At 34.2% G+C, this 23,070-nt stretch overlaps 1 long non-coding RNA gene across 1 annotated transcript in view; it reads right to left on the bottom strand.

The window, feature by feature from the left end:
- LOC141564883 (uncharacterized) overlaps window positions 1–22,671 on the bottom strand; it is a 235,703-nt gene extending 213,032 nt beyond the window's left edge. The window contains exon 1 of the long non-coding RNA XR_012488777.1: window positions 22,550–22,671. This is a non-coding gene — a long non-coding RNA (uncharacterized LOC141564883). The remainder of the gene's footprint in view (window positions 1–22,549) is intronic.
- Between the last annotated feature and the right edge of the window lie 399 nt (window positions 22,672–23,070).

Raw genomic sequence — 23,070 nt, forward strand, 5'->3', positions numbered from 1 at the left:
AAAATATGTTAACTCTATGTTCTGTGAAAACTCTCAAGGACAGGTCAAGTCTAACCAGCATCAGATTAAAATCTTTAGGGCTTTTTGCCTAGGCAAAAAAATCAATCCTCCACTTAGAATTTAGAGTGACAAATTTTAACTACAATGGCTTATAATACATAAGCACAAAACTTTTTGATCCATTAAGTGTCAATTCTGGATCTCTATCCCAAAGAGATTATAAAAAAGGGAAATGAACCCACATGTGAAAAAATGTTTATAGCAGCTCTTGTTGTACTGGCAAGGAGCTGGAAACTGAGTGATTGCCCATCAGTTGGGGAATGGCTGAATAAATTATGGTACATGAATAAAATGGAATATCATTGTTGCATAATAAATAATCAGCAAGATGATTTCAGAAAGGCCTGGAGAGACTTACATGAACTGATGCTAAGTGAATTGAGCAGACCCAGGAGAACACTGTACACAGTATGTGATTATTTTTTTTTCAACAATCCAGTAACTCCAGACAATTCCAATAGACTTGGGATGGAAAATACTATATGCATTTAGAGAAAAAACTATGAAGACTGACTGTGGATCAAAATATAGTATTTTCACTTTTTGTTGTTGTTGTTATTATTTATGTACTTGTTTTTTTCTTTCTCATGTTTTTTTTTTCCTCCTTTGATCTGATTTTTTTTTTTTTTTTTGCAAAATGACAGAAATAGAAATATGCATAAAAGAATTGTACATATTTAAACTAAATGAGATTGCTTGCTCTCTTGGGGAGAGAGCTAAGAGAGGGAAGAAGAAAAATTTAGAGCATAAAGTTTTACAAAAATGAATGTTGAAAACTAGCTTTACATATATTTGGAAAAATAAAATATTATTGAAAAACAAACAAAAATTACATAAGCATTCTTTGAGCTTACCTAATAATAATAATATCAGTGAATCTAAACTGGTAGGTCCTTATGTGTATTTACAAATACTACTAATGTAAAATGAATGATATGTTTATATTGTGACAATTGGTAATGCACAGATAAATGACTTCTCTTTTAAGTTATATAGAATTTGGTTACTAACTCAGTTATTAAAGAATTGTTTAAGATCTGCTATTTTGTTAAGATTATTTTATTCCATTAGAAAAGAATCATTTTTTTTATCTGATAAGATTTTTAAGCTTTGTTATTTGGACATAGTCACCAGTTTCAGTTCTGATGATGATATGATATAAGTTCTATAATGCTTAACCTAAAAGGTATGAGATTTAGAGATAAAAGACAGCTTCATACCTAGCCAGAATAAAAAATAATCTCACATTATAAGTCAGCTTATATTAAAGAAGTTAAATTCCACCTAAATTTGTTTACCTATATTAAAGCTCTATGTGTGATAAGATGATTTTTATGTAAAATAATTTGTAAATATATCTCAGTATTATGTGATTAAAATTGTTTTGTTTCATGAAATTAAATCTATGATATTGTGAATATTATTATCATGTTTCTAAATTTTCTTTGGTAAATTACTTCAGCAGATATGCTTTTATGAAATAGCTTATCTTTTAAACTTCATGTTGTTAAATTATGAAGTTTTAAAAGAAGGAAAATAATATTTGAAAACTATATTATTTTTTAGCTCTACTGACTATATTTTGAATTATTCTGAAGTACTATAATGTAAAAATTTGGAAACTTCCAAGTTTGCCTGTAATAAAGAGGAAGTTTCATCTAGAATCATTTGGCTTATCACTTACAAAAATTATGACATTATTGGTTAAGGCATTAGGGGTTATTATGATGAGATTAAAACCTATGGAGCATTTAATCGGGTATGTTTTTAAAAGGGAAGAGTAATACTTGCTTGCTTTATGGATAAGAGGATGTGAGAGTCTTTATTTAAATCTCTTTATTTGTAAACCAGTCAGGTCTTTTGAAATAGTCTGCCTGAGAAGGATTGGCTCTGTGAAATAATTTGGGCATTCCTTAACTTAAAAAACTGAATCCTCATCTCCCATTGTAAATATCCTTTGATGAAAGTAGGGAAGCATATAGGAACTTATTTATTAAAATGACTATTGTTAATTGTGATTTATGATGTTATATCTGGAATGGTCTGTCCTTAAGTTACATTTTTAACCAAAATAGTCTTACCAGATTCCAGTCTTAAATATTATTGTAGGGGTTAATATATAACAAGAGATGACTTTTTATTAGTCTGAAAATAATTATTGGTTTCTTTTGAGGGATTCTGTATGAGGAAATTATTCTGTTTGTCTTTGTGAAATTACAGATTGTAATTATCTTGTTTATTGCTTTCATACCATGATAAGTTAAAACTGGAGAAGTAAAATGAAAAGAAAAGACTTTTATAATTTTTTGGAAGGCATGATTTCTTTTATATTGATAAACTTATTTATCATAACAACATGAGAATAATTTCTATCCAGTCCTAAGAATGCTTAGTGAAAATTGTTACTTGATGTAAAAACTCATGGGACTGTAATCTGTGATATTCTAAGTTTGATTTCAGGCATGATTGTCTGCAGTGTTATGAGGAAATAATATGCCATTCAAGGAAAATGTTATGTGCTGCCCAGGGGGGAGTACAGTCTGAGAGCTGCCAAAGTACATGTTTGTCTGAATAAGTTGAAAGAATGACATTGTTAAGGCTGAAGATAAGAGCCTCTTGAGTCAGTTTTCCCATTGTGATACTTCCGTTACAATAAGAATGTTTCCCATCTTAAATATCCTACAAATTGTGTATTTTTTTTTTTTTTTTTTTTTTTTTTGCTATTGATGGTTCCAAAACTTAACTGGGACTCTTACTTGAAATCAAACAAAAGTAAAGAAGCTTTTAGCCTATTATATATGGGCTGATTCAATTTGCGTTCTTGGAACTTAGATCTCCAGGATAAGTTCTAATTTTGCTGAACTCATGCCTCTATTACTTCCTCTTAAAATTTTTTTTAATTAGAGAAGATAAAACTTAAATTTCTTCTTTACCTAATGAATCTCATTGTTCCTATACCTTAGCATAAGATTCGAGTATATATGATCTTAGTATTCTGAGAATATAGTCATTTACATATCCTAAACTACTAAATAGATGAGAATTACTAGTTATACAGTGGTGTGTAAAATTAGATTCTTGTACACAGATCATACTTTGATATGCAAACAATTTATATAAAAGTGTGAAAGAGATTTGAGAGCAGTGGTCTATGTGGCTATAATACCTATTTTATTTGAATATGGTTATTATATGAACTTGTTTTACTATAGACAAGTCAATTAATAGAAGCTGTAATTATTTAGTTAATCTAGTTAGATACCCCTTTAGTCTCTTATTACAATTATAGTAAAATAAGCATCTCTTATGTAAATTCATTTGAGTGGCCCTTAAACTTAGACATAGTAGTTACTTAGAAAGAGTGTTATATGTACAGATAGATGATTAGATCTTTGCAGCATCTCATTGCCTAAAGGGTAGGAGCAGGAGGAATCTAGAGTGAATAACTAGAATAAACAATTAAAAGAAAACAAATGAAGTGATTTTTTTGAAAAAAAGTAGTAAGAAAAGATGATTCTAAATGTCAAATATGAATGTTCTAATTGGACATAAAGGGGTAGGACAAAACATATGAACATAACAACTTACTACACATCACATAGCAATAGGCAACAAACTAAAATTTTGCCTCTTTCTTAGACTTGATTTGGAGTTGAAGAATAAAATTGATATAAAGGGCTGAAACTCTGAATCAGACAAGAGAGAACTTAAGGCTACCTATTCAATGTGAGACAATGATGGCTCTCCTCACCATTGGCACCTTTTGAATGCTTGGTAGTGAGATAATCATAGGCAAAGATTGGAAGTGGAGGGAAAGGGTCAGAAGCACTTGATGGGAGGACTAAGAGAAGAGAGCTTGGAGACTCCAGACTCCAGAATCCATGATATTTCTTTGGTAAGACTTGTGGCAGCTTGCCTGCCTCCTTCACTTCTTTCTCTAAAGACCAAGAACTTTAATTGATCCTGATCTGGCTGATCCTGAGGCTCTCCAGGGAGCTATTCTGGATTTATATTTGGCACCCAATGTGGATCAAGGACCCTAATTTCAGTGAAGAACTCCCTGTGACAAGGAAATAGGGTAAGTATTAAAATAGACAGAGAATTTTACTTTGTTAAGGAACAAACTAGTAACTATCTTTTTCTAGCTGAAATAGGGCATATATTAGGAAAAGATTCTCCCACCCTCCCACCCCCATCCCACCCCCACCCTAAAAGAGTTCTATAGAAAGCATACTTAGACTAGTAAAGAGGCAAGGTTTGCTTAGAACTTGGGAGTAGATTGGTGGACTCTTGGATACATTAGAATGTATGTCCCCTTGATCTTTCAAGAAAGAAGAAATAAAGGCAGATAATTGGAAACTAGTAAGAGATCAACTATGTGAATATTATAATGATAAAGGTCCTCATTCAGTTTCTAAGGAAATATTCTATATATACAACATAATACAATTGGCCTTAAAGAATCCCACAAGTTCTAGAAAAAAAGAAAAGATCTAAGGAGAACAGTCAAGCAAGGAAGGCTGTGGATATAGAGGAAGAGAGAGGGTAATGAAAATATCTTCAAAAGGCATGGGGAGTTAAAGAAAACTTGAAGGGCATGGTGATTCTCAATGTCACAGACCAGTTTCACCTCAGCCTACATCCAAGCAGGCTCTTGACCCTCTTCCATCAACTTCACCTTGTTGGGTGGAGGGAGGAGTAGGAGTCATAGGAGTAGTGATATCACCAGCACTTCTCCCCCAGCAACCACACCCTTCTATGACTCCATTACAAAAGGCATTACTTAAAGCCAAAGAGGAAGGGCAGAATACATCTGATTTGAGAATAGAAATGTATCCTATGATTGAACAGCTTAACTTTTCAGGTCAAGAAGGGAGAAGATACACTCCTTTTAATCTAGAAATCCTCAAAGATCTGAAGAAGACTTGTATTCTTTATGGGGCTACATCATCTTAAGTTAAGATGTTATTACAGAATTTGGCTTATAAAATTTTAGTGACTGGAAATCTATATCAAGGATATGCTTAGAACCTGGATAAAACTTGTGGCTTTTTGAATATAGTGAACTCTGTAGGATAAAAGCCCAATGAAATAGGCAAAGTGGAGTTAATACTCCAATCACTTGTGACCAACTAACAAGTGTAGTTTCTTATGCAGACACTTAAGCACAGATTAATTACCACATAGCAGCATATGAGCAAATTGCTGCTGCTGCTATAAAACCATGGGGTTTTATCCCAGGTAAACAAGATAGAGGAGAAGCGTTCACCACAATAGAAAAAGGTCCAAATGAACCTTTTGCTGATTTGGGATGTCTGCAGACAGCTGTCATATGAACTATTAGTGAAAATGCAGCAACAGAAATTGTGATAAGGCAAATTGCTAAAGAAAATGCTAATGAGGTTTGTGGAAGAATTATACGAGGAATACACAAGGATGCTCCTTCAGAGGAGATCATAAGACACTGTGCCACAGTGGGCACAAATGCCTTTTATAGCCAGGCTATGATTCAGACTTCCCAAGATCCGAAAATGAGAAGATAGGGTCCCTTTTGGCAAGGAACTTCCAGAGAGACTAGTCAATGCTTTCAATGTGATAAAGTAGGGCATCTGAAAGCTCAATGATGGCATAGAGACAGAGTGAGAAAAAAAGGTGGAGCACAAGGCCCAAAACCCATGTCCAAAATGCAACAAAGGCTTCCATTGGGCATCAGAATGTAGACTGATTCAGGGAAATGGGATGAGTGGCCCAGCCCCAGGGCCAAAAAAAAAAAATACTTGGGGCATGCCAATGCTATACACAGAGAGTCTTTAGAAGTTCAATACCCAGACATGACCAATCAGCCAGGAAGAAATCTGATGGGATAAAGGGATTACAATTGGGGAGAATAGAGTTGTATGTATCTGGGACAACTGAGATACTCCTGGAGAGGGGAAATCTGTACCTCTGCAACCTATGGATCCTTTGCCTCCAGACACAGTACACTTGACCATTTCACCCTTTGAGAGTACTTATAAAACAGTATTTATTCATACACTGATGTGAGAAACTGGGGAATGTGTAGATAATGTCCCAGTTCACTAATACAGGTAGACAATGTGTGACTTATCAACTAGGAGAAGTAGTAGCATCAGGTTTACTGATACAGACTCCTAATAAGCAATATGGTGATAATCGCCCAGATTCTGACTCAAAACAATAAAATCCAGGAATATTCTTGACAGCAGTTGTGACAGCTGACTGACCTATGCTTACTATCTATATAAATGGCATACCATTAGAAGGACTGGTGGACACAGATGCAGATCACACAGTCATTAGAGGTGTCAACTGGCCCAGTCATTGGCCAAAGATTAAAGCAGACACCTACATGTATGGTGTAGGAGGATCAATAGCAGCTGAAGTTAATGCTACCCCTTTGAGATGGACATTTGAAGGTAAAATAGGAGTTTTCACTCTTTCTATAGTTGAAAAAGTCCCCATCAATCTATGGGGATGAGACATTTTACAACAATTAGGGTTAAAAATGAGTACTTCAGTTTTTAGGCAAGGCTGCTGTTGAAGGCCTGCCAATACTTTCACCTGTTCCTATCCAGTGGAAAACTGATACACCAGTGTGGATAGAACAGTGGCCCTTAGGTAGCAACAAAATTCAGTCCTTATTAGATATAGTACAAGAGCAACTTGACCAAGGACACTTACAACCCTCTCTAAGTCCTTGGAATTCCCCTGTATTTGTTGTAAAAAAGAAATCTGGAAAATGGAGGATGTTGACTGATTTAAGAAAAGTAAATGAACAGATGGAAACTATGTGAACTCTTCAACCTGGACTTCCATCTCCTACTCAGTTGCCTAGAGAATGGCCTCTGTGGGTTATAGACGTTAAGGGTTATTTCTATTCTATCCCTCTAGATAAGGAGGATATGAAAAGATTTGCCTTTTCAGTGCCCAGCGTTAACTTAGCTGAGCCTTATAAAAGATATGAATGGACAGTTTTGCCACAGGGAATGAAAAACAGCCCTACTATGTGTCAAATGTATGTTGCTGCTGCTCTTACTCCAGTAAGAAAAACATTTCCAAAAGTAATGTTATTGCATTACATGGATGATATATTGGGATGTGCACCTGAGGAGCAAATGTTAGAAGCATGTCTACAAAAGACCATGGAAACACTAAGGAATTATAAATTACACATAGCTCCAGAAAAAATTCAAAGACATGCCCCTTTTCAATATTTAGGATATGAAGTATACCCTAACCCAACTTAAATCTCATGGATTGGAAGCCTTTCTCAATTCCTTTGGATTCTAGTGTAGTCTATTTCCACGCATCTTATATATAGGTTTTTTTTTTCCTTACAAATATTTATTTTCTTGTTACCACTTCCTAAGATTCTTAATTCCTTGAGGGAAGGGACTGTCTTTGGTCTCTTTTTTTGGCCCCAGAACTTAACATAGTAGCTTAATAAATGCTTATTTATTAACCATAAAAACAATGTAATAGTGAATGATTTGCTTCACTTCTCTCCTAATTAGTTACTTTCACAATTATCTAAATTTGGAAAACTATAGTGTTTGTTATTTCATAGTTTAAGAAAAAAGTATCTCTCCTGTCTTAAAAGTATCTTTTGATATAACAATAAAAAGGAGCACTAGTCTAAGATTGTGTAAATTCTTTTGGTCATAATGGTTAGGCATAGGAGGTAAGGTGAAACCTGCTAATATTCATATAGCTACATTCTGGAACCTTTGGAATGAAAGTTAATCATTGTTATTCTCAGTTATCACTGCCCATCTCTATCAACCCCATCTCTGGCCTTCTACTAAAAATAATGATTATAGATAATTTAATTAGAAAAATGAATGAGTCTACTGATGTCACCTATATTTCTTTACTTTTTTGAATTCTTAAATCAAAATGTACTGTAAGCAGTTCTATGTATCTAGAAATAGGATTATCCAACATAAAGTAAAAGAATGACAGCATTTTCAGACTTTGTAAATTAAATTGTGTGATTCATACATTTTCTAAGGATCTGAACGACTTTCAAATGATGCAGCCACTTTATGTTCTCTAATCCTTCTTAGGAAATAAATGGAAGGAATATGCTGATTCCTCTCTTTTCATTAATACTGCTTCACAGGAGCCTTTAAAGTATATGCTTCAATCATTCTAATCTTTAATTGGATTGCATACTTTTTTTTTTTTTGTTTGTTTGTTTCTCTTAAAGCTGAATTTGGTAAAAGTATCTAAAAATGACCTTTGTCTTGAGATGTAGCATTAAAGTTTGAAGCCTGAGCACAGTTCTCCATCATTTGCAATACAATTCTCTGACAAAATAATTTTTACTAAGTGTATTTGGTGATAAGGCTGCTCTTAGAGATTGTACAGGGAAGAACTAAAGTTAATCCATTTATGTTATTTATAATTGAAATGTAATTTTGCTTGGGACAGATGATTTTGTTTGCATTTGTCCTTTTTCATCTGGCACATACACATGCATACTACTCAACTATAATAACATGCAAATGGCTGTATGCTATTTTGGTGAAATAAGCAGCTAAGAAAAAAATCTTCAAATAAAACAGACTTCAGCTACAGAGGTAAAATTTTTCTTTTTATTTCAAGATTGACCTTATAAATCTCTGTCTCTTTCTCTTTTTCTCTTGTTCTCCTCTTTCCCCCATTTTCCCTCATTTTAGCTAACACAAATCTAAGAACTGGTATACATTCAAAGTGGAGACACAGGCTATTTAGGTCAATTTACAACTTGTTCTTGAGAGGTTCTTATATATGGCAACTTTTTTTAAAAGGGGTGATTGACTTCATCCTTACAGAAATAGTCCTTTAGAGTGATAGAATATATTAATGTCATATTATGATAGTGAGATTTCTGAGCAGAAGAAATGTCTGTAATGCTCTGGAATTGTAATCAGTCACATAAAATATTATATTTTCAGGAACCAGACTCTACTTTGAAAGCTCTGGATGTTACCAAAGAAAGCAAGTCACAATTGAGCAATTAAGAAGTACATGTATAATATATTTATTTAAGAATATATTAAGATTAAAAATAATCTTTAGAGTTCCTCTCTCTAGTTCTTTTGATTGGCTTCCTATGGATTAAAGGTATTCCTTTGACAGTAATTTATTTTTCCCTTAATTTAACTGAAATGTTTTCCTATATCTAACAGAGGGAACACATTGTATCTCCACAAGGTAATGGTGAACAGAAGACTTAAGGGTCTTGCTTGATTGAGAAATGGTTTCAAAGACTTGATTGACTAAAGCAATGAGAATGTAGAGTATTGTTTTTTTAATTTTTAAAATTATATATATATATGTATATATATTGGTGAATCAGAAAATCCAAATAGGGATGCCAGGTGCACACACACCTACAATCATACCATAAGTGCCATTACCATATGATGTTAACTTGGGCCCTGAAAAGAGCAAAAACAAAAACAAAAACAAAAACAAAAACAAAAGTCATTATGTTCCTTTATAAACGATTCATTTTTGCAGTTTAAAAAAAAATATTCTGAAGAGATAATCCCAATGGCAGGTGATATATCTTTGGAGACAACTTCCATGGTAGCAGAATAATATAGGTTCAAAAATCTGTTTCACTCAGAGAAACCTATTAGCTGCTTATTAAACATGACATTTCATTTCCAGTCCTCTAACTTTCCCAGTCGGTCCTTAGTATGTGGGATGCCTCCTTTCACTTCTCAATCTTTTATAATAACTATTTTTCTTTGAAATATGCTTTAGGAACTCTTAGAGGAGGTCTTCACTAATATCCTTACTTAGTTACTGCTTCCTGTCTCCTTAATGTCTCTCTCTCTCTCTCTCTCTCTCTCTCTCTCTCTCTCTCTCTCTCTCTCTCTCTCTCTCTCTCTCTCTCTCTCTCTGTGGCTATATATGCATCTGTCTGCTATCTTTCTCATGCTTTCTATCTCAGTCTTTGTCTTTGTCTCTCTCACTTTCTATTTTTGCTCTCTCTGTTTCTGTCTCTTTTTATCTTGCTCTTTCTCAGTTTTACTCTCTCTGTCTTTCTGTCTCTCTGAACCATGCCTTTTTCCCCTACTCTATACATAAATTGCATTTATATATGTAATTTGAATATAATATAAATATAAATTCCTAGAGAGGCAGGACCATTTTGTTTTTTGAATCTCTTACACCAGCATAGTGCTATGCACACAATATGTATTTATAAAACATTTTCTGAAATGAATTAAAAGTCTAAACAGTACGAGTAATAATTTGATAGGATAGCCCAAATGTAAATGACTATTTGGTTGAAAAGAAACTTAATTCATCTCATAATCATCTTTCCCACTATTTTGATTCATTAATTTTCATTTGATACCTCTGTCTACTAACTCAGTCATAGTGATTGAAATGGGTCATGGTGAATGATGAAAGAAATGCAATTTTTTTCTGGGCTTGATAATTTAAACTCTTAGAAGAAATATCAGAATCCTGCCCTCTATTTTATTCCTGTTAATTTTTCTGTTAAACTTTCCTTTCTTTTCATGTCTGAACTTGAGATATTCTGTTGTTGTTGCTAGAGGATTTGGATCTATGTTCTGAAATGCTGTCCAACATCTCACCAATTCAGAGGAAGTTTCTTATTTTACATCAGTTAAATACTATAGAATATAATTGAGAACCAGTAAGTAAACAATAAAGGTCCTGGACTAGCTACAATAAATAGTACTAAGATCATGCATTAAACCTCAAGCAGTTTATTTCATGTTCAATGCTTTACTGATGCTCTTTCTCTTTTTTTATGTTGCTTTCACTTTTCAAAGGCACCCCCCCCCCACAATGATCCCTTTGTTCTCTTCCTTCCCTCCATTCCTTTCTCTCTTTTGACCATTCGCAGATTTTTAAAATATATTGTTGATCAGGGCTTTGCTCTATTTCTAACCTGGGCCATTTAGCCCCTCCTTAAAAAGCCTCTTGCATTCCCCCAACTTGGGAGTTCATTTTGTCTTGTAAATATATGGTTATTTTTATTACACTGAAGCTTAGAATGGCTGAGCTCAAATTATCTACAGTCTCAACCTCTCCAGTAACAAGAATAGCAAGTGTTTATGATGATGTTTCTCCAGAACCTTGTCCCATAATAAACAGTTATTATCAAACAAAATGATTTAACATATTGGCCATGTCTTATTCCACATCTGGGAGAAGTGATTATTTTTCTATTATGCCAATACCCAATTATTAAATTAGAATTGAAGGTTTTTTTTTTTTTTTCTTCTCTATTTCCTCATTCAGGGATCAGTTCCTGTAAATCATTCAACCAGTCTTTGAAGAATAAGGATGATAGATGAAATTGGTCTAATCGTCAATAATCTCTATGATTTTGTCAAGAATTCCACTCAAGTAGGAGACATATTTATTTATACTATAAACAGAATCTAATCTAGGTAAATTCATGCCTAGGTAAACTCATGCCCTGGTATTCCTCCAATGTAGTCTGGGAGAACACAATTTATGAAAGAGAATGCCAATCAGAGCAATCTGGATAGAGATGGATTCCTTTGCCCAGATTACAGGAAGCAGCTTTATCTCATGAGTAAGCCATGTTCTCAGATCATTATTATGTTTACCCCCTCATTATTGTTCACTAATCAGGGCTGATTTTTCACCTTTCAGGAGTACCCCTTTTCTAAAGGTATTTAAACATTTAGGGAGTTCCATGATTTGGTCTTTGGTGATTGGTATAGACTAATAATTATCAATTTATTGGTTATTAGTTAATCTAATTCATAAGTTAGTTATTAATTACCCAGAAACTCTTGGCTGTTGAGATTTTCATTTGTTATATACCAATAGGCCATTTTTCTACTGAGAAGCTTTACAATCAGTCTTTTACAGAAAGTTAAACTGTTTACTAACATTAAACGAATATGCCAGCTAAGCAGCATAGTACTTACTTAATAAAATCTTATGTAGTTTTTGATTGATTGCAGGAGGAGAAGGGGAAGATCCATACAGTGATCCTATAGAACTAAACCCAAGACTGTTGCATGAGAATCAAGTGCAATAATGTATTTAAAGTTACTTTGCAGACCTTGAAGCAATGTATAAAAATCAGTTATTATTATTATGATATGACTCCTGTTCCCTAGGAGTTAATGTAGCTGAGAAAAAAAGACAGGTAGACATGAAAAAGATTTTAAAAAAAGGAATGTTAGGTAGTAAATCAATAAATGTCCCAAGGGATAATATATACAATAAGTTTTATATCATATCTTAAAAAGAAAATATAATTGTGGACTAGAAAAAGAGGAGAACATATTTGGTGAGCCAAATGGGAATTACCTTGAATAAGAAGAATAAAAGAATTGGGATAAGCAGAGGAATGAGGGGAAAAAAAATTAAACACTGGAAGTTATAGCAGGAATAAAGTACTGAAGCCACAAATAGGCATGGCATATATTAGGTATTATAAAGAAAGTGGCCTATTTGGATCAGAGATGGAGACAAGATGTATGAAGGCAGCTCTGGTCTTTAAGTATTGAATTTCAGGGTGAACAAATTGGATTTTATTATGTAGGCAATGGCACAACATTAGTAGTTTTTAAATTGGGAGATGGCATGAGGAAAGAATGAGAAAGACCAAATCCATTTTAAAGTTAAAATGGAAGTACAGATTCATATTTCTACTATGATTTCAGAGAAGTCTTTGACAGTGAAATCAATTTTCTCTGCCTCATTACATCATTCAATTCTTTGATATAATTGCATAGATGCAAATTTTCTCTTTCTACATAAAATGCAATTGAATTATTTCCTACTTTCTTCTTTTTCTTTCTGCAAAATTGAGGTGTGAAGACAAAAATAATAATTTCATACATCTGATTTCTTGCCTAGTTTCCATTGATTTCTGACCTATGTACTCTTTTGTTTGGTTTTCTTTTACCTATCAAAAATGAATGCCTAAATTAGTTTGAGATTAGTAAAAGTCTAAAGTAGCAGAAAAGGACATATAATATTCAGGAATATTTACACTATATATCCCCAAAGGATTACATAAACAAATCAATGTTTGATGGAGGAATAAAGAAGGAAGCAAGATAGGACTGTCTTTAAAGATTTTCACTCAGATATTTGTTTTCATGTGCAGAAATTTTACCATCATCTGCCATTCAATCAATCAGGGAGAAATTATTAAACATCTATTACAGGGGAAGATTCTGGGAAGATAGTAGAATAGGTAAAAAAAAAAAAATTCAGGTTCTTCAGATTGCCCCCAAACAGAATAAATTTGCACCTCAAGGTGAATTTAGACTGCTGAAAAACAAAGAATACTTGAGGCAAAATGGTGGTCTTCTTGGGACAATCTTAGACCTGAAGGAAGATCCCAGGATGGTATTAAACCAGTTGAAGTGCAAACACCTCTAAGTTAGCTCCACAGAAACAGCAAGTAGGGAATCCTGGAGGTAGCTGGTTTTGGCTAGAGCCTCAGTTGGAAGGACAAGAACTTTCAATTACTAGACAGCATGCAGAATCAGGGATCTGAGTCCAGGAATACTGAGGCATCCTCTGCTGTTTAGGAATACCAGGATCAACTGTGTGGCTGAGATGCAGCTTTGGGTGAGAAGGAACCAGAACACCCAGTGAATGGAAACAGTAGAGCAGGGATACTGCTGGCTGTGGGCACTTGCAGTAGAGTGGAGCTTTTGGTTTGGGGTTCCAGGTCAGAGTGGAGAGCTGAAGTGAAGCTAGAGCTATAATACCCTCCACCATCCCAGGATTAGAGGTGCTTATACTAATAATTCTCATTAAAAAATGAATAAACAAAGAAGAAAGAACCCAACCACAGAAACTTATTATAGGAATAGGAAGACCAGAGTTTAACTTCAGAAGAAGACAGTGAAGTTTAAAAAAAAAAAAGCCACTCTATCCTAGAGAATAGTGTTAAATGGCTACCTGCTGAGAAAGAATTTATTGGAGAATTCAAAAAAGATTTTAAAAATCAAGTGAAAGAGATTGAGAAAAAACCAAAATAATAAGAACCATCCAAAAAAGGTGATATTATGAAAAAAAAGATGGTTTGTCCATCACAAGACCATTGGAATTCATAATTTCTTAATTTTGAATTTTATGTGCCAGGCATATAGGAAAAGCTTAATAAATGCTTATTGATTGATTCATTGAATTTTTAAAATTAAATGATTATATCAGTTTCAGATATTAATGATATTAACTCCTCTATCAATATAGAGTAGAAGCCTTCCATAACATAACTTTCATAAGTTGAAGAAAATTATTTGCTTTGAATTCTGCTGATCACTTGTTCTATAATTAATTGGTCTTGTCCTCTCATAAATTTTTACTTGGAGCCTTTCAACCTTTATATTATATCACTCCTTGTGCTCTGCTGGCCTTCAACAACACAGGGTCACTGTCCTGCTGCAAAGGAGAGTGTTAATTCTAGGGGTACTCTGAGGAGTTAGGGTGTTTTTCTCTAATGCTTATTGGCTTGAACCTCCCCTGCCACTCCATTCTGGTGTATACTACCAATGAGTAATATTTCAGTTCTATTTAACTAATTAACATAAATGAACATTTATAAGGTGATGTTTACTTCAAAGACAAAAGGAGAATAGAAATACAAGCGGCACTGTCTCCTCTGATACCTTAATATCTGGGAACATGCAGTTTCAATGACATGAATTTTTCTTACTGATTTTAAAAGTCCTTCCTTATTGCTCAAGCATATGGACAGTAAACCTATTTTGGACTGCAATCTGATACCTGCTGATCTGTTCTTTTGTTCTTACAAAGCTTACACATTTATTTCTACTTCTAATTTCCTTCATCTTAAAACATAAAGAATAAGTAACGAAATGAAGAAGGCTATGCTCTCATAGGCCATACCATGGAGGCCCTGGATGTGAACAAGATCTCATTTGTCATGAAGCTTAATTTTTGCCTTTTTTACTTACATACATAAACAACAACAACAAAAAATCCACACAAATTTATAGGCTTGAAACTTATGAAAACATCTCATTTCTAGCTCTATTGATCAAGAGGCTTTTCTTGATATAGATATTGTTACAAAAATTTTTTTTGTAATAAAGCCCATTTGGGGGATTTTGTCAACAGGGTTAGGTTATGTTCATAATGGTTGGGTTCGTGGCCACTCACCTGTTACGAGAAAAAGATTTAATGGAAGAAAAGGCATTCAATAGCTATGAAAATAATCACTTTGTGCCACTGGTTCCTTTCACATGGAATTAAATAAGTTGTTTTTTTTTTTTTTTTTCTGATAATCTAAGAAATTTTGGATAAAATTATAGCTGATGGCTCAAAAAACATTGTACAGCATCCTTAATAATATCACATTCAGGAAGAAAAAGAACATTTCTTTTTTTTTAACTTGAGAATGAGATACATTTCAGTATGTATATATACTGGATCAATGACTTGTTTATCCTTAGAGAATTGGGAATTCAGCAAAGAAAGGGCCAATATTCTTAGTTTAGGATAAGAAAGAACATAAAATATGAACCTTTATTAACTGAGTTAGAATTAAAGAAACTTTTAAGCTGATAAGATGTTTGTCACCCAGTCAGTATTTTGTTTAGCTCAAGAAGTCTCAAAATGACCACTCTAAGGCATTTCTAATTTCATGAAAGAAAATTATCTGCCTTGGGCAAACCATCAAGTAGTGATTTGCAAGGCTAATTTAACCCACTTGTTTCTGGCTCATTTAAGCTTAAATGGTGAGGGCCTTTCTTATTTATAAAAGCTACTTGATGTCCAGACAATCTCTTTATGTTTTTCATCATCTTTTAAAATATGATATTGACATATTAGTATATGGACACCAAATATTTGGTAGGATGTTACCAGCTCTACCTTTCAGGTAATCCCCACATACATTTAACTGTTTGTGGTTGTAGAAAGTCATGGACTATTATGGCTATAACATTTGGTTAATCAGTCATACCATGGAAAATGTTAAATTGACCTTCCTGTTTCCAGTTATCTGGGTGTTTCAGAGCCTGCTTCTGGCTAGGTGTTAGCCTAGAGGTAAGAAGTCTTGATGTTTTAGAAGTATGTAGCAAGTCTTGAACAGTTCCTTGGACTTTCCCTGCACACTGACAATGTTAAGGAAAGTAGATGTTGTCTTAGTTAAAAGAAAAGACAACTAGCTCAGTCTCTTTTCTTTGACTGTTTAGAAGGAATTAATAATATTTTGTTCATTAAATACCTTTATACTTCTCCCAACCCTTCCTTTTTAAAAGGAATACCTAGGCATAAGCATAAATGAAAGTTTAAATAATTTGTCCCTGGAGTGCTAAGATAGGAACTGACCTGAAAACCATGCATTAAAGTATACCTACTCCTCTTATTGTAGCAAGATTTTCCTAGGACCAAATTCTTTTTAATCTCATGCTCTGGTTCTAAGCAAAAGGGCCTCCTATGTGGAGAAGGGAGTGTCATAATATTCAGCCACCCATGAGTTAGTAGGTTCTTTAAGATTAGACATATTTTAATAATTTAAATTTTTAAAATTTAAATTAAAATATTTTTATTAGCCCTTATTGGATATAGCCCATTCCTGGCCCAGAGCCTATACTGATAATCAACAAGAATTTATTAAGTTCCTAATCTTCCTCAGGCACTGTGCTAGTTGCTGGAAAACAAAGAAAGATAACCACAAACAACCAAAACCTGCTCTTAAGGAGCTCACAGTCTAATGGAGAAAATAGAGTAAAATGCATAAATATATATAGAAGGTGTAGTTTACTTCATCTGGAATTTGAAGCAAATGAAGGGAGCCAGGAAACAGAGATGAGGAAGGAGAGAATTTGAGTCATGGAAGGGAAAAGAGGGATCTTGTGAAAATTAAAGTTTCTATCCCTTCCAGTCCTTCCTTCCTACACTCAACTGTCAAATAGATCTCTCTAAAGAATGAATGAAGGAAGGAAGGACTGGAAGGAATAGAAACTTGAGGCAAGGATATCAACTAGTAGACTACTGTAATAGTTTATAATAAGAGCCTATACCAGAATTACGGCAATGTCAGACAAAAGAAATCATGCTATAAAAACAGAATTAACAGAACTTGGCAACATACTGAATATTGCAAGTCTGCCTGACTGAGAGGATAGAAAATGGTGCTCTTGACTTCCAGGGGAGCAGAGCCAAGATGGCAGAGAGCAGACCTGATTTTCTGTGACCTCCTCTGACCTTCTCTCAAACCAACAGCAGATTAAGCCTCTAAACTGGTTTTGGAGTCAAAAAACTCACAAATATTTGGAGTAAAAAATATTTGTAAGATACTTTGGAAAAACTTCTGAACAGCTCTGTTTCAAATGATAGGAAGACAGACTGCCAAGCCCAGACCACAGCACAGGGAGACAGGGCAGGGAGCTGGGATGGGGAGTCAGAGGGTTGCTTCCAAGCACCTGGGAATCTTCTGTGAGCCTCTTAGGCTATTCTGGCCTGGTTGCAAGCAAGTGGTCTGGCAGATTTGCCTTTTGTAAAAAACAAATTGTAAACCACTGAGCTTGGAAGAATAAGGGATCTAGGCACCATTACCCAGTGCTGGAAATGACTCAGCAGAACTGTCCGAGGGAAAATTAAAGCCTCAGTCACTCCTTTGCATTGAATAGACCTCAAGCATTAAAAAAAAAAGAATGAAAAATCAAAAAGAACTCTCACCATAGACAGCTTTTATGGAGAGAGAGGAAAAATACACCTGAGATCCTGAGGTTCTTAAGAGCAAAGCAACTCCAGATGAAGCCCCAAAAAGGCTTTCTGGAAGATTGCATAAAGAATCTTAAAAGAGAATTAGAAGAAAAGTGGGGAAAGGAAATGAGATCTTTGCAAGAAGGAATGGAAAAAATGGAAAAAGAATAAAAAGAATAAAAAAATTAATTGACTAATTGCAAAAGGAGTTAAAATGGTAACTGAAGAAAATAATACACTAAAAATTAGAATTGAACAAATGGACATGAATGGCTCAATAAGACTTCAAGAATCAGTCAAACAAAAACAAAAAAATGAAAACATAGGAGAAAATATGAAATATGGAACTTGAATTACAATCAAGAATAAGCTATCTAGCTAAAATGAGCATTATCTTTCAGGGAAGAAGATAGACATTCAATGATATAGGTGTATTTCTAATGAAAAGACCAGAACTGAACAAAAAATTTGATTTCCAAGACAGAACTCAAGAGAAGCATAAAAAGGTAATAAAAAGGACCTCTCATGAAGAGGCAAATAAAACGTATTATAATTGAGGGAAAGAAAGGAGAGGGATAAGCATTTTGTGAAGCTTGCTCTCATCAGATTTGGCCATAAGAAAGAATATCAGACATATTTGGTATCACAAAGAAACTTGTCTCACCTTTTAGAGAAGTAGGAGGGAAAGAAAGGGAAAGGCTTATAGAAGGGGAAACAGAAGAATTAGGGAAAAGGTGTAAAAAATGGGGAGGGGCTCTAAAGGTAGAAGAGTGTTTGAGGGAGGTGATCATCAAAAGCAAAATACTGGAAAGGAGGGAAGGGGGATAGGAAACAGAAAAGCATAACCTAGAGTAAATAAAATGGCAGGAAATAAAAAAAAAAATAGTTATTTTAACTGTGAATGTGAATGGGATGAACTTACCCATAATACAGAAATGGGTAACAGACAGGATTAAAAGCCACAATCCTATAATATATTGTTTATAAGAAACACAAGGTAAAAGGTTGGAGCAGAATATATTATGCTTCAGGTGAAGAAAAAAAAGCAGGGTAGCAATCCTGATCTCATATCAAGTAAAAGCAAAAATAGATTTAATTAAAAGAGATAAGGGAGGAAACTATATCTTACTAAAGGGTGCCATAGATAATGAGGCAATATCAACACTAAACATATATGCACCAAATGGTATAGCACAGAAATTCCTAGAGAAGTTAAGAGAGCTGCAAGAAGAAATAGACAACAACATTATACTACTGGGGGATCTCAATCTTGCTTTCTCAGAACTAGATACATGGAACCACTAAATAAATTAGAAAGAAGTTAAGTAGTTCAACAAAATGTTAGAAAAAGTTAGGTATGATAGATCTTTGGAGAAAATTAAATGGAGAAAGAAAGGAGTTTACTTTTTTCTTAGCAGTCCATGGAACTTATACAAAAATTGACCATGTGTTAGAGCAGAAAAACCTCAAAATCAAATGCAGAAAGGCAGAAATAGTAAATGCATTTTTTTTTCAGATCATGGTACAATAAAAATCACATACAATATAAGGCCAGGAGAAAATAGACCAAAAAGTAATTGGAAACTAAATAATCTCATCTTAAAGAATGAATGGGATAAACAGCAAATCATATACACAATTAATAATTTCATCCAAGAAAATGACAATAATGAGACAACATACTAAAATTTATGGGATGCAGCCAAAGTAGTAACAAGGAGAAATTTTATATCTCTAGATGCTTACTTGCATAAAACAAAGACAAAATCAATGAATTGGACTTGCAACAAAAAAGCTAGAAAAATAACAAATAAAAAAAAAACAACAAACAAATACCAAATTTGAAATTCTAAAAATAAAAGGAGAGATTAACAAAATTTAAATTAAAAAAATAAAGCTATTGAATTAATAAATAAAACTAAAAGTTGGTTTTATGAAAAAACCAACAAAATAGATAAATCTTTACTTAAATTGATTAGAAAAAGGAAAGAGGGAAAATCAAATTGTTAGTCTCAAAAATGAAAAGGAAGAATTTTCCAACAATAAAGAGGAAATTAGAGCAATAATTAGGAGTTACTTTGCCCAACTTTGTGCCAATAAATTTGATAACCTAAGTGAAATGGAAGACTACCAACAAAAATATAGATTGCCCAGATTAACAGAAGAGGATTACTTAAATTACTTAAATACTTAAATTACTTAAATAGTCCCATTTTAGAAAAAAAAAAAAAAAAAAAGAAATAGAACAAGCTATTAATCAATTCCTTAAGAAAAAATCCTCAGGACCAGATAAATTTACATGTGAATTCTATCAAACATTTAAAGAACACTTAAGTCCAATACTATATAAACTATTTGAAAAAATAGGGAATGAAGAAGTCCTATCAAACTCCTTTTATGACACAGACATGGTACTGATACCTAAATCAGGTAGAATGAAAACAAAGAAAGAAAATTGTAGACCAATCTCTCTAATGAATATTGATTGAAAAATCTTAAATAACATAATAGCAAAGAAAGTTATCCCCAGGATAATACACCATGCATGATCAAGTAGGATTTATACCAGGAATGCAGGGCTGATTTAATATTAGAAAAACTACTAGCATAATTGGCTATATCAATAACCAAATTAACAAAAAAACATGATTATCTCAATAGATGTAGAAAAAAATGACAAAATTCAACATTCATTCCTACTAAAAATAGTAGAGAGTATAGGAATAAATGAGTTTTCCCTTTAAAAAGTCAGTAGCATCTATTTAATACCATCAGCAAGCTTCATATGTAATGGTGATGAACTGGAACCATTCCCAGTAAGATCATGGGTGAAACAAGATTGCCCACTATCACCATTACTATTCAATATTATATTGGAAATGCTAGCTATGGCAGGAAAAGCAGAAAAAGAGATTAAAGGAATAAGAACAGGTAATAAGGAAACCAAATTATTACTCTTTGCAGATGATATGGCATACTTAGAGAACCCTAGAGAATCAACTAAAATCTATTAGAAATAATCCACAACTTTACCTAAGTTGCAGGATACAAAATAAATCCACATAAATCATCCGCAGTTTTATACATCACTAATACAATTCAACAGTGAGAGATACAAAGAGAAATTCCATTTAAAATAACTGCTGATAGTATAAAATATTAGAGATTTTTATCTACCAAGGGAAAGTCAGGAACTATATGAGCAAAACTACAAAACACTTTCCACACAAAAAAATTCAGATCTCAACAAGTGGAAAAATATCATGTGCTCTTGGATAGGTTGAGTAAATGTAATAAAGATGACAATATTACCTAAACTAATCTATTTATTTAGTGCTATACCAATCAAACTCCCAAGAAACTATTTTACTGACCTAGGAAAAAATAAAATTCTTGTGGAAGAACAAAAGTTCAAGAATTCTAGAGAGCAATTTGGAACTATGCTCAAAAAGTTACCAAATTGTTCATATCCTTTGACTCAACAATATTTTTATTGGGATTATATCCCAAAGAAATCTTAAAAGAGGGAAAGGGACCCACATGTGCAAAAATGTTTGTGGCAGCCCTTTTTCTAGTGGCAAAAAACTGCAAACTGAGTAGATGCCCATCAATTGTAAAATGGATGAATGAATTATGGTATATAAATGTAAAGCTGCTGTAGATAGTGGGGAAACTCTGGATAAAGTATAAGACTTTCAGCCCAGAGGGAACCTGCTAACAATGTCTAGTTTGGCTTGCCATCTCCCCTAAAGGATCTTACCCTTCCTGAGAAGTCAAGGAGGGCATGATCATCTGTGTTCTACTTGAAGCAAGGATAGTTACAGCAAAGATGCATTTATATATCTGTAGCAGGTGTGCTTGTGGTGATGTGGTGACATAATTGTTCTATAGTTGATGGTTCTATAGTAGGCATATGCTCAGTGTGCTGTAGTAATGTAATTATACCAAGGTATTTAGGGGCTAAGAGGACTTAAAATAAATGGACTCCATCTTTGACCACCTTCATGGGTTTCCTGCTTTCTTCACTCCTCTACTAAGACCAAAGACTCAGGCTAGTCCCAAGATCCTCCAAAGAGCTAGTCTGGATGGTATATTCTGGCACCCCAGCTTGGGGGCTCTAGAAAGCACACTACATTTTGGCACCCAATGTGGGGCACTAGAAATGAGGCCTTACACACAGCAGCTCGAGTGACACGATAGGCTGAGTTCAGTGGAGGGAGTCCCCATGACCTTAGGATGTGAGTATAAAAATAGGCAAGTAGGAAGATTCAACAAGGGCTAAACTAGTCACTTTTGTTTTTTCAGCCGAAATGAGACAGACAGTAAGAAACAAGCCTATCACCCCAGGGAAGTATGAAGTATGCTTAGTTAGGTTAACAGAAGCAAAGTTTGTGCAGAAACAGATAAATAAATTCTCAGATGTTCAATAGAGCATATTTCCTGTATCTCTAAGGAAGAGAGATTAGATGTAGAAATGTGGAAGATAATGGGAGAGCACCTAACTGAATGTAATGGATTAAAATTGGATTTAAGGCATCCCACAAATTTTAAAACAAGGAAAGATTTTAATTTGGTCTGAGAAACAAGGAAATATTAGAAAAACAAGCCGAGGGTTGGTGGATGTAGCCTCAAAGGGCACAGCATGTAGAACATAGTTAAGGAAGTCTTTTTTAGTATTTTACTGATTTATGTAGCTTGTTACTGCTCTAGGAGATTTGCAGGGAATGGCCAGTTGGGCAGAAAAGGAATTACGTACCTTGTCAATGAGAAGGGTTGTGGTGATTTTCATTTTCAAAGCCTGGTTTCAATTCTGCCTACACCCAGCATAAGCCCTTAGGGTATTTGTCATCTCTTGACCCTCCATCCTCAACTCTCCCTTTGTTGGCACAAGGAGGAGGAGTGGGAGGGGCAATGACATCATCAGCACTACCCTCAAAGCAGTTTCTACATTATGTGCTCATCAGGATAGCCATGGCTTTGCCCCAGGGCCCCAGGCAAAAAACACTTGGGGCATGATGGCAACTGCTATTATACCCAAAGAGTCTTTAAGCAAGCTGATGGGGGAAAGGGGCTTGTAATTAGGGGGAACAGAGTTGTATGCTACTGGGCCTACTGAGATATCCCCTGGAGAGCTGAAACTTGTCCCTGTTTAGCCTATGGATCCTTTGCCTCCAGGCACAGTAGGCTTGACCATTTCACCCCTTGAGATACTTACAAAACAGTGTCCATCCATACACTGATTTGGGAAACTGGGGAATGTCTAGTTAATATTCCAGT

This window comes from Sminthopsis crassicaudata, chromosome 3 (genome assembly GCF_048593235.1).
Source record: "Sminthopsis crassicaudata isolate SCR6 chromosome 3, ASM4859323v1, whole genome shotgun sequence".
Lineage (NCBI taxonomy): Eukaryota > Metazoa > Chordata > Mammalia > Dasyuromorphia > Dasyuridae > Sminthopsis > Sminthopsis crassicaudata.